This window comes from Pistacia vera, unplaced genomic scaffold, assembly GCF_008641045.1.
Source record: "Pistacia vera cultivar Batoury unplaced genomic scaffold, PisVer_v2 Contig897, whole genome shotgun sequence".
Classification (NCBI taxonomy): domain Eukaryota; kingdom Viridiplantae; phylum Streptophyta; class Magnoliopsida; order Sapindales; family Anacardiaceae; genus Pistacia; species Pistacia vera.
Window position 1 is genome coordinate 185,706 of NW_022196775.1, and position 9,310 is coordinate 195,015.

Below are 9,310 nucleotides of genomic sequence, written 5' to 3' on the forward strand. Positions count from 1 at the left end.
TCTCTAAGTGTAGCCCTTAGCCACTAACCTGGCTTTAAATCTTGGTGGATCAGATTTATCTATCCCTTCTTTCAGTTTGTAAAGCCACCTGCATTCCACCAACTTCTGATTTTTTGGCTTTGGGACAAGTGTCCAAGTGTTGTTCAAGTGCAGTGACTCCATCTCCTCTTCCATAACAGCCACCCATTCTTTGCTGTCCCTTGATCTCATTGCCTCAGCATAAGTGTCAGGTTCTAATCTGTGTACCTCTGAAGNTGTGGATTAAAGTGTCAGAATTCAGAAGTTAAGGGCTTAGCAAATATTTAACTAAGCAAACACAAAACGCTGTCGTTTTTGTGTTTCTCTCTTAAAGAGAACGAATATCTGTATTACTTTCCCCTTTGTCTCTTTAAACACTCTTTGAGCTACTGATTCAATTAAGTAGCGAATTCTAACTGTATTGCAATTCATTCAATCAAATACACGAAATTGAAGCTTTGTTTTTCTTGTTATTTTTCTTTCAATTTACGAATTTCACTCTCTTGAGCTTGATGAAGTGCTTGGTCAAGGAAAATCCTTCAGAGATCGGTATGGTTTGGGCTTCAGTCCTGGTGCTAGCACGTTGAAAGCTGGTGCTAACATTTTTGTGAAAGCCACCAGAACTCCTACTGAAGGAACTGTTGTGAGACAGTTTACATAGGTATCAAAATTCATTCCTATTTGTCATTTTTTTAACAGGAAATGTCACATCAGACCCAAATGCTTCAGATTCATTGCTTATTTGAAGAAAGTTTTTAAAAACCATAGTTTTGTTGCTAATATAAATCATAATACTAACAATGGTTTTTCTTCCAAAAGAGTTTGGAAACCTAAGGCTGATGTGAACTGTTTTGTGTCTCATACTTATTTGCTTGCATTTCAAAATGATCTTTGGTATCTAGACAGTGGTTGTTCAAGGCATATGACAGGTAATAAATCTCTCTTGATTGAACTTGAATTGGTTGATGGTGGACATGTCACTTATGGAGATGGGAAGAAAGGTAAAATTCTTGGCAAATGATCAATTGTGCTTCCTAATTTTTCAGTTTTGAAAGATGTCTTACTTGTTGATGGTTTGAAAGCTAATTTGATTAGTATTAGTCAAATTTGTGACAAAGATTTTGTAGTTCAATTCTGAAAGAACAAGCGTCAAATCTTGAATGGTAAAGGTGTTTCTCTACTTGAGGGAAAAAAGTCAAATGACAATTGTTACTTCTTTCTAACGTGTTATGTTTTAATTCAAAAACAGATTCCACTAACTTGTGGCACGATAAACTTGGTCACATGAACTTTAAGGACTTAGTAAAACTCTCAAAGAAGGAAGTAGTTAAAGGACTACCAAAACTTGAACTTCCAAAAGTTAATGTGGGTGGTCCATGTCAACATGGTAAGCAAACCAGGATATCTAATAAAACTTTGTCTAATCTTAATGCCTCATGTGTTTTGGAATTGCCCCATATGGATCTAATGGGTCTTATGCAAACTGAGAGTTTGGGAGATAAGAGGTATGTGTTTGTTTGTGTTGATGATTTTTCAAGGTATGCTTGGGTTGATTTTTTGTGTGAGAAATCTGATTCTTTTAATGCTTTTCAGAAATTGGCTAAAAGGTTGCTTGTTGAGAAGAGTTCTAAAGCTACAAAGATAGTGAGAATTAGGAGTGACCATGAAAAGAAATTTGAGAATGCTAATTTTGCTAGTTTTTGTAAATTGTAGGTCATATTTTATGAATTTTCAGCACCAAAAACAACTCAACAAAATGGTATTGTGGAAAGGAAAAACAGAGTGCTTCAAGAGATGGCAAGGGTAATGCTTAATGCCAAAAAGCTTCATACAAGACTTTGGGCAGAAGCCATTAACATGGCATGTCATATTTCCAACCGAGTTTACCGTAGAAAATGTACTGTTCAAACTCCCTATGAGTTGTGGAAAGGTAAGAAACCTGATCTCTCATATTTTCATGTGTTTGGATGCAAATGTTACATTTTGAATGATAGAGCGAATCTAGGTAAGTTTGTTCGAGTGATGAAGTAATTTTTATTGGATATTCTTCTAGTAGCCGTGCATCTAGGATCTATAACATGCATTCTGAAAAAGTCTTAGAATCCATTAATGTTGTGTTTAGTGATATAGAAGATTTTTCAAAGTATTCTCAGGGATGTGAAATTCAAGACATATTTGTTCCTCGTGTGCCCACATAAGATGGTTTGAACACTGCTAAATCTCCTGAACCTAAACCTTTGGCATTGTCACCTACTACTAGTGCTACCGCAACAGGATCTGCTTTATGCAAAGAATCATCTATTGATTCATCATTGCAAATTGAGGGGATAGAGTTGGTTGTTGATCTTTCTGATGAAAACCTTCAAAAGAGAAATCAAAGAAGAAAAGATCCACCAACATGGGTTCAAAAAGCTCATCCACTTTCAACCGTGATTAGAGATCCAAATGAGATAATGGTTACAAGAAGGAGAAGACAAAATGAAATTAATTATCTTTGCTATGTGTCTCTTGCAGAACCAAAGAATGCCAAACAAGTTTTGGAAGATGAAAATTGGATTGAGGCCATGCAAGAAAAACTAGAACAATTCAAAAGGAATGATGTGTGGACACTTGTACCAAGACTAGAGGGAATCAACATAATAGGTACCAAATGAGTTTTCAAAAATAAAACTGATGAGTTTGGTAATGTTGTCAGGAACAAAGCTAGGCTTGTAGCTCAAGGATATACTCAAGTTGAGGGAATCGACTTTGATGAAACCTTCATCCCTGTTGCTCGACTTGAATCAATCTAGTTGCTACTATCTGTTGCCTGTTGCCTCAAGCTCAAATTATTCCAAATGGATGCCAAAAGTGCCTTCTTGAATGGAATGCTCATTGAAGAAGTATATGTTGAACAACCAATTGGCTTTCAAGATCCCTACAAACCTGATCATGTATTTAGATTGAAGAAAGCTCTCCATGGTTTAAAACAAACCCCATGGGCTTGGTATGAAAGGTTGACAACTTTCCTTCTTAACCATAACTATGAACGAGGTAATGCTGACAAAACCCTTTTCATTAAGCGTGCTAACAATGAAATAATATGCACACAGATTTACGTTGATGATATTGTGTTTGGTTCTACATCTCATTCACTTGCTCTTGAATTGATTAGTCTGATGAAAAATGAGTTTGAGATGAGTATGGTAGGGGAATTGAATATGTTTCTTGGTCTTCAAATTAAACAAATGAATAATGGAATGTTTGTTTCCCAATCAAAGTATGCTAAAAACATGTTGAACAGATTTTGTCTTGAGAATGCAAAGCATGCTAGAACCCTTATGAGTACTACCCTTTAGCTGTGCAAAGATGAACATGGTAAAAAGGTAGACAATAAGATGTACCAAAACATGATTGAAAGTCTTCTTTACTTAATTGCAAGTCGGCCTGATATTTGTTTTAGTGTTGGTGTTTGTGCTAGGTTTCAAAGTAATCCATCTAAGTTGCAATTGAATGTAGTGAAAAGAATCATGAAATATGTTTCACGTACGTGTGATTTGGCCTTTGGTACTCATTTGATTCTAATAGTTGTTTGGTTGGATATAGTGATGCAGATTAGGCAAGAAGTTTGGATGATAGGAAAAGTACTTTGGGTGGATGTTTCTATCTTGGAAACAATCTTGTGACATGGTACAACAAGAAGCAAAATGCAATCTCCCTATCCACTGCCGAGGCTGAGTACATTGTCGCAGGAAGTTGTTGCACTTAAATTTTATGGTTAAAGCAAATGTTGAATGATTATGGTGTTGATCAAGATTATGTGACTATATTTTGTGATAACACGAGTGCCATTAACATCTCTAAGAATTCAGTCAGCATTCTAGGACTAAGCACATTGACATAAAACATCATTTCATTAGAGAGTTAGTTTAGGAGAACATCATTGCAATTGCTCATGTGAACACAAAATTTCAATTGGCTGATTTATTTACAGAAGCACTTGACTATGATACTTTTGTTTTCTTGAGGAAGTCCATTGGACTACTTCAACTTGAATAGTTTTTCATTTCAGTTGATGAATAAAGCATGAACATGCTACTTTTATTTTTATTTGTCAAGACTCCTTGCTCTATGCTAGCACTCTAATTGTCATTCATTTTCTTTTATATGTGTGCTAACTCTAATATGTTGTGTCCACTGAGACTCTCTCTATAACATGACCTTATTGCATCATGAGTTGATTGTCCATTCTTGTCACCATTATGAAAGAGCTACCTTGCATGAAGTGTGAAAGTTGTTTTGAGTAATTTTCTGATTTGTAGAGACCCCTATATTTTGGAAAATCTACCATTAAGAGGACTACCTTTGTGCATGTTTGAAAGCTACATTTTGGTTACATTTATGAGAGTTATTTTCCCTTTGATCAAAATGAAAAGAAAAATCTTTATTTACTATGCTGATAAAGAAAAATGCATAATATAGTTGGGTATGAGGGAAGTGGGAGCTTCTCTTGCAAAAATTTAAAATTGACCAATGTGTCATTTAACCCCCTTGAGGACACTATCACACACTAAGACAAGCTCTTGGAAATTTATCTCACTTGTGTGTGATTAAGGAAGTGTTGTTTTGATTGCACTATGTTGACAACTTTCGTATGAGTTTTCGTGCCTTTTAAGATTGAAAATTTGATCTCTTATGTTGTTTTACACAGATTGACTGTCTTGACCTTCAAAAATTAATGTGAAGCATTTCATAATTTTAATTTAAATTTTGCTCAATAAATTCTAGTCTTTTGAAAATTTCTGATGTTCTTTTGGGATGCTATGTGCTCATACGATTGCATATGTACACTCATTTAGGATAGAGTTCTATTTTTGGTAAAACTCTTTTTCAGCATCTCAAAATCGCCGCCTACCATAAATGTGTTGCCTTATTTTTTCTTTGCGTCAATCTTCATTTTCTAAAACCCTAATGCGTCGCCTGTGTTCTCTGTTCTTCACATTTTTTTCTCGCAAATCTTCACTGATTTTTCCCATGTTTTTCTCACATGGATTCAAGAAAGAAAGCTATTGAGAACCCAAAAAGAAAGGCTATAGAGGAATCTCTCAAGAAGGGATTTCAAGACCTGAAGAAATCCAACAAGAAAAAGGCGATGAAGGAGAAGATGCCACCAGAGTCTGATTCTACAACTCCAAAGGAATCCCATGAAGAAGAAACTAGCCATTCACCCTCACTTGGTTCATCCCCTATTTCCAATGATCACCAAAATTTGGAGCGCTCATAGAATGAGTCAGCTTCTGTCTAACCTGAGAAGACACCTGAAAAATCTTCTTTGGCGTCAGACAACGCCTCAGAGAACACGTCGATAACCACTCTGAAATTGCGCAAAGAAAGTTCTTCAAGGAGCATGCCTTCAAAGACTTTGATTCCAGAAGAATTGACGAAAAAGAGAGGAAAATCCGTCATGGAGGAGCCTTCATCTGGTAAAATTTCTCCTTTTGTTTTACCTGTTGCTGAGAATAGATTTAGGAGCCACATTGTCAAGAAGACAATTGTGAGTGAAGTGAATGTTAGACTAGAGGACTTTGATGAATTTCATGCTTTGATAAAAAAAAAAAAGAAATTGGTTAGGGACTGTCACTGGGTTGACTGCCCCTGTACAAACTCTTGTCCAAGAGTTTTATGGCAATTTTGGCTTTGACAATGCTGACTCAAAATCGAACATACTTAATGATAAAGTTTATGTTAGAGGACATTGGGTCATGTTTACTGAAAATGTTGCAAGAGATGCTTTTGGTTTGAAGAAGAGCAAAAAGAATTTTGATTTGAAGAGTTTATAATTAGACAAACTTGTCAAAGTCATCACTGGTGGTTCAATTGCTGTTTGACCAAGAACGGGCTTTCTTCAGCCTGGTGTGCTTACATCATTTTACAGATTGTTGTTTAAAATCTCACTGAAAAATTGGTCCCCTTCAATGCACAATTCAATTGTCAGACCTGAACGAGCACAACTCCTCTATGGAATTGCTCAAAGGAAAAAGATTGACTTGGCTGAGTTGATTTTCACCAGTATTAGAGTTGTAGCGCAATCAACTCACTCTCTGCAAATTTTGTGCTTTCCTTCTTTACTTTACAAAATCATTTCCACTTAAAAGCCTAAATCCTATGAAGTGGAACCTGTTTTGAAGATAAAGACTGTCACCAAGAAATCTTTTAGATAGCCTACAAGGAACTTGCCACCATCTTCCTTAATTGATCAAGCAAGGACTAACACTTGGCAGTCTAAGCTTTTTGTTGCCATGTAGGACTTGGAGACTTCAATAGAGGTTGTCCTTCAATATGTGAAGGAAATTCACATTTCTCTCTGCTCACAGATGGACAAAATAGAGGCTGATCTAAAAAAGAAGAAAAAGAAGACAGTTCTGACAGAACCTACTGATCAGAATGTGGTACCTCCTGCTCCTCCAGTTGATCCTATTGTCGTTCTTGTGTCTACCATACCTGTTGACGATGTTGCTCTTGAGATTCAAGTTGAAGAAGGATAGGTTGTTGATGAGGAAGAAGAACAAGTTGGTGATGAGGAAAAAGAAAAAGTTGCTGATGACGATGAACAAGAAGCTCCTGAATGTGCAATTGCTCAAATAAATTCTCAAGTGCGCACTAAGGCTGCTCCTCCAATTCAAGATGAAGCTATTGACACCTCCGCTGCTACAATTCCAGAAGTTCAAGTGGAAGACTCACATGTTACCATCACTGCCCTTCCATAATGCAGAACCAAGAGGAAAGTGATAATCCTAGGATTATACTGTTTTTCTGTCCTTTTTGGTAGGATTTTGGATACTTCTTAAGTTGTTTTGTGCTTGAATTGCAACTTAAATTCATATATTTTACGTTTCAGGCCAAAACATGCAGTTGGAGCAAAACCAAGCGAAATTGAGTTTTTGGACCCGGAATTAAGAGAAATTTAGGAATCGAGGAAATTGTGATGTAGAGTGGAAGCACTATGAAGCTTGTTCCTATCAGGGATCACGAAGATCAAAAATTCAAGCGAAGAAGCAAGCGAAGGGCAGTTCATAATTTCAGAATAGATGAGCAAAGTTCGTCGCGGCGAAGATAATTCTCTGCCGCGACAAGCTAGCCTCGGGTCAGATGGTTCAACAACATTTCAATTCGATGCCGCGACGAAGTTTATTTTTCACCGCGGCGAAAACTGCAATTCTTTTGTTTTTTAAAACATTACGTTTTAAATGTATTGCATTAGAATCCTAGGTTTTTGGCCGATTATTTAAGAGAGCCTTAGCTCATTTTAGAGGGGGTTTGGATTTTGAGAGAAGAAGAGGAAGAAATTAGAGGTTGGAGCAATTTTGTTTCTTCATTTAGGGAAGATTTCATTCCCTTCTTACTGTTTTAGTATGTTGAATTCTTTACTTACAGTTATTGTCCGAATTCCTTAAATTTAAATATGAACTAATCCACTTTTGGGTTAGGGTTTTGACCTAACTTTGATTACAATGGTTTAATCTATTTTAGATGTTTTTATGTTCTGTTGCATTGGATTTTGTATCTATTCGTGTTCTTAATGAAATTGAATTAAATGTTTAGCATGATGAGACTGAGAAGTGATTCATATGTTAGCCTCTTAAAGTAAATACCATAGTTTAATGAACGCTAGAGATAGGTTCAGAGATCTGTAAAATCACTTTAGGGTTCCATTTAGCTTAAAAGACTTTGAACTATTAATCTTCATTGTGTTGGGTGCGGAAGCTTAATAGGGATAAGTAGGAAAATATAGCCTGAGAAGGTATGTTTTACAACTTAGGGAATTCGATTTATAATCCTTGCATGTGAGTTTAAAAGCAACATCAACTGCAGATTGAATCAGAGTAACTTAGTGAAGTCAAACCCTAACCTCTTTGTCTTGAATTGATATTTTTGTAATCAGTTGATATTTTCTTAATTTGTTAGAATTTTAATTTATGTTATTGATTTTGTGTTAATTTCTGTTTTTGTCTCTCACAATTCCAAAAATCTTTATTTTCTTCAACTAGTTACAAAACTAGGAAAATTAGTACTTAACACGCAATCCTCGTGGAAACGATACACTATTCATCCTTTTATTACTTTTTGCGACTAATGCACTTGCTACACATATACATGTTTGTGAAATCAAGCATTCAAGTTTTTGGCGCTGTTGCCGAGGATTGATTTAGTATTAATATTGAAGTTTTCTAGTTTTCACTAGATTGGAGTTTTATTTTTGTTTTAATTAGTTTTAGTTTAATTTTGTGTTTCTTTTCATTCATTTGTGATCTTGTGTAGTTTATGCGAAGAGCGAAACAACATCCAGTGGTTCCCATTGATCCAGAATTGAAAGAACCGCAAGAAGACTTATTAGAGAGAGAAGAGAACGAGAGGCAATACTCATTGAGATGGTTGAAACCAAAACCTTGTGGGAATTCTCAGTACGCTCCGTTGATGGTAGTGGTCCAAGTACCACTAGACTACCGGTGCAAGCCAACAATTTTGAAATAAAGCTGGCAATCATCCAGATGATCCAATAGTCGGTGCAAAAGAAGATCCAAATTCACACATTGCAAACTTCCTAGAGATCTGCAACACATTCAAGGAAAATGGAGTGTCAGATGATGCCATCAGGTTAAGATTATTCCCCTTTTCATTGAGGGATAAAGCAAATGGATAGTTAATGGCACTACCAGTAGGAACAATCACAACTTGGAATGAATTGACACAAAAGTTCTTGACTAAATACTTCCCTCCAGTGAAATTTGCAAAGATGAGAAATGATATCACATAATTTCTACAGGAAGAGAACGAGTCACGTTATGAAGCATGGGAGAGATATAAGGAACTGTTGAGAAAGTGTCCACACCATGGTTTGCCTGTTTGGATGCAAGTCCAAACTTTCCATAATGGGTTGCTAAAAAATGTGCAAACAATGGTGGATGCAGCATCTGGAGGAGCATTGCAAAACAAGACACCTAAAGAAGCATATGAGTTACTTGTAGTCCTGTCAAGTAACAACTACCAAGACCTAATGAAAGAATTCATCCGAAGAAGTCTATGGGTATTCATGAAGTAGATGTTACACGGCCATTTCAGCCCAACTGACAGCATTTTAGAAACAATTAGGAGGTATGCAAGTAAATTCAATTCAAACACCTCAAGTAACATGTGATTTTTGTGTAGGTAACCATGCAGGCATTGAATGCCAAGTGGGGAATAATTTTGCTTCAACATCCTCATCATCAGAACAAGTCAAATATTTAACTGGGAATCAGAGACAACAAAACAA

General features: G+C 36.1%; 1 non-coding gene across 1 annotated transcript; it reads right to left on the reverse strand.

The window, feature by feature from the left end:
* Nucleotides 1–8,788: 8,788 nt before the first annotated feature.
* On the reverse strand, nucleotides 8,789–8,895 carry LOC116119628. The gene has a single exon (XR_004126419.1). It is a non-coding gene; the product is annotated as a small nucleolar RNA R71 (small nucleolar RNA).
* Between the last annotated feature and the right edge of the window lie 415 nt (nucleotides 8,896–9,310).